This window comes from Balaenoptera ricei, chromosome 10, assembly GCF_028023285.1.
Source record: "Balaenoptera ricei isolate mBalRic1 chromosome 10, mBalRic1.hap2, whole genome shotgun sequence".
Classification (NCBI taxonomy): Eukaryota; Metazoa; Chordata; class Mammalia; order Artiodactyla; family Balaenopteridae; genus Balaenoptera; species Balaenoptera ricei.
This window is the reverse complement of record NC_082648.1, coordinates 107,289,182-107,293,134: the sequence shown is the minus strand read 5'-3', so window position 1 is coordinate 107,293,134 and position 3,953 is coordinate 107,289,182.

The window sequence follows — 3,953 nt, the reverse complement described above, 5'->3', positions numbered from 1 at the left end:
CAAGAGTGGCCCCCACTTACCGCAACTGGAGAGAGCCCTAGCACAGAAACGAAGACCCAACATAGCAATCAATCAATCAATCAATAAATCTTCAAAAAACAATAAAAAATAAAATAAGTAAAATAAAATAAAGCAGAACAGCGACTAAGACCTCATGGAAAGAGCTGCATGCCTCCCTTTCTGCGCGGCTACTCAGGGACTTACCTCGAGGCCAGTACTCACGTTGAGTTTCCCTTTAGCTCCAGAGCGTGGCAGGATGAGCTCCACCCCGGCCATCGAAGCACCCGGCTTACCTCGAGAAAACTCATTTTCTTCCCAGAGCCATGCCTACAGTGGCTAGTGGCCTGTCAACAGCAGTCAATTTCAAGTAGCTTCAAGGCAGCATGAATGGAGCTTTCAAAATGGGAAAGCAAGGCTACTTCCATCTGGCCCCCATTTCCACGGGCACATGCAGCATACATCCCTGTGCTTTCTAATAAGTCCAAACAGACACAGGTTACCCGGTGGTTACTTCCCTGAATCAACTCCTCAAAGCAGGGTGTTCTGCAAATAGCAAACTGCCTCAACCAAGGAACGACACAGCTAAGCCTCCGGGCCCGTGGCTCTTCAAAAGCCTGCAGTGTTACACGAGGAACTGGCCTTTGGTTGCAGTCGGAACGCAAGCCGACATTCTCCTGGAGGCACGGTGACTTCAGGCAGGGGGTCCCAGATGGAATGCAAAGCCGAGGGTTATTCTCAGTGCAGCTCAGACTAGGGCAATGAGTCAGACTTGCACGGAATGTTGGACCTGCTAGAAAGGTGTTCGTCGACCTGTGGGAGTGTTGAGGAAATCAAGCTGTCCCAAGAAAGAGTGCAGTCTGTGGCCCTACACTCGGCATACACAGAGTGGCTCCGAAGGGCTACGGGCCTGGATGTGGCTTGGCAGGCCCATGGGGGCCTGAGGGTACTCAGTGTTCTTGCAGTGAATAGGGTGCCCAAGCGAGGCTCCTAGATGTCCTGCAAAGCGTACTGACGTTAAAATAATGCATAGCAACGGCTACGGCCTCATGGAAACTGCAGCACGCCTCCGCTTCTGCATGGCAATTCAGGGCCTTACCTCGAGACAACTGCTCACGCTGAGTGTCCCCTTGGCGACACAGCACGGTAGGATGCTGACTTTCTCCTCGAGCAGAGTGACTTCAGGTACGAGGTCCTCGAAGAATCCTAAGCAGAGTGTTTTCTCATGGCAACTCAGACGGGGGCCATGACGAACACTTCCATGGCACGTCGCACTGGCTAGAAATGTGGTCCTGAGGCTGTTCCAGTGCTCTGGAAATGTAGCTCTCCTTCAGGAACGAGCAGTGTGTTGCCCATCACTCGGCATACACAGACGGCCTCCGAGGGACCGACCTTTGGGCCTCGATGTTGCTCAGCAGGCCCACAGGGGTCCTGAGGTACTCACTGATCTTGGAGGGAAAAATGATGCACACCCGAGGGGCCTACGAGTCCTGAAAAGGGTACTTCCTTTCAAATAAAGCAGAACAGGGGCTTCCCTGGTGGCGCAGTGGTTGAGAATCTGCCTGCCAATGCAGGGGACACGGGTTCGAGCCCTGGTCTGGGAGGATCCCACATGCCGCGGAGCAACTGGGCCCGTGAGCCACAACTACTGAGCATGCGCCTCTGGAGCCTGTGCTCCGCGACAAGAGACGCCGCGATAGTGAGAGGCCTACGCACCGCGATCAAGAGTGGCCCCCACTTACCGCAACTGGAGAGAGCCCTAGCACAGAAACGAAGACCCAGCATAGCAATCAATCAATCAATCAATAAATCTTCAAAAAACAATAAAAAATAAAATAAGTAAAATAAAATAAAGCAGAACAGCGACTAAGACCTCATGGAAAGAGCTGCATGCCTCCCTTTCTGCGCGGCTACTCAGGGACTTACCTCGAGGCCAGTACTCACGTTGAGTTTCCCTTTAGCTCCAGAGCGTGGCAGGATGAGCTCCACCCCGGCCATCGAAGCACCCGGCTTACCTGGAGAAAACTCATTTTCTTCCCAGAGCCATGCCTACAGTGGCTACTGGGCTGTCAACAGCAGTCAATTTCAAGTAGCTTCAAGGCAGCATGAATGGAGCTTTCAAAATGGGAAAGCAAGGCTACTTCCATCAGGCCCCCATGTCCACGGGCACACGCAGCATACATCCCTGTGCTTTCTAATAAGTCCAAAGAGACACAGGTTACCCAGTGGTTACTTCCCTGAATCAACTCCTCGAAGCAGGGTGTTCTGCAAATAGCGAACTGCCTCAAGCAAGGAACGCCCCAGCTAAGCCTCCGGGCCCGTGGCTCTTCAAAAGCCTGCAGTGTTACACGAGGAACTGGCCTTTGGTTGCAGTCGGAACGCAAGCCGACATTCTCCTGGAGGCACGGTGACTTCAGGCAGGGGGTCCCAGATGGAATGCGAAGCCGAGGCTTATGCTCAGTGCAGCTCAGACTAGGGCAATGAGTCAGACTTGCACGGAATGTTGGACCTGCTAGAAAGGTGTTTGTCGACCTGTGGGAGTGTTGAGGAAATCAAGCTGTCCCAAGAAAGAGTGCAGTCTGTTGCCCTACACTCGGCATACACAGAGTGGCTCCGAAGGGCTACGGGCCTGCATGTGGCTTGGCAGGCCCATGGGGGCCTGAGGGTACTCAGTGTTCTTGCAGGGAATAGGGTGCCCAAGCGAGGTTCCTTGATGTCCTGCAAAGCGTACTGACCTTAAAATAATGCAGAGCAACGGCTACGGCCTCATGGAAACTGCTGCACGCCTCCGCTTCTGCATGGCAATTCAGGGTCTTACCTCGAGACAACTGCTCACGCTGAGTGTCCCCTTGGCGACACAGCACGGTAGGATGCTGACTTTCTCCTCGAGCAGAGAGACTTCAGGTATGAGGTCCTCGAAGAATCCTAAGCAGAGTGTTTTCTCATGGCAGCTCAGACGGGGGCAACGACGAACACTTCCATGGCACGTCGCACTGGCTAGAAATGTGGTCCTGAGGCTGTTCCAGTGCTCTGGAAATGTAGCTCTCCTTCAGGAACGAGCAGTGTGTTGCCCATCACTCGGCATACACAGACGGCCTCCGAGGGACCGACCTTTGGGCCTCGATGTTGCTCAGCAGGCCCACAGGGGTCTGGAGGTACTCACTGATCTTGGAGGGAAATTGATGCACACCCGAGGGGCCTACAAGACATGAAAAGGGTACTTCCTTTCAAATAAAGCAGAACAGGGGCTTCCCTGGTGGCGCAGTGGTTGAGAATCTGCCTGCCAATGCAGGGGACACGGGTTCGAGCCCTGGTCTGGGAGGATCCCACATGCCGCGGAGCAACTGGACCCGTGAGCCACAACTACTGAGCATGCGCCTCAGGAGCCTGTGCTCCGCGACAAGAGACGCCGCGATAGTGAGAGGCCTACGCACCGCGATCAAGAGTGGCCCCCACTTACCGCAACTGGAGAGAGCCCTAGCACAGAAACGAAGACCCAACATAGCAATCAATCAATCAATCAATAAATCTTCAAAAAACAATAAAAAATAAAATAAGTAAAATAAAATAAAGCAGAACAGCGACTAAGACCTCATGGAAAGAGCTGCATGCCTTCCTTTCTGCGCGGCTACTCAGGGACTTACCTCGAGGCTAGTACTCACGTTGAGTTTCCCTTTAGCTCCACAGCGTGGCAGGATGAGCTCCACCCCGGCCATCGAAGCACCCGGCTTACCTCGAGAAAACTCATTTTCTTCCCAGAGCCATGCCTACAGTGGCTAGTGGCCTGTCAACAGCAGTCAATTTCAAGTAGCTTCAAGGCAGCATGAATGGAGCTTTCAAAATGGGAAAGCAAGGCTACTTCCATCAGGCCCCCATGTCCACGGGCACACGCAGCATACATCCCTGTGCTTTCTAATAAGTCCAAAGAGACACAGGTTACCCAGTGGTTACTTCCC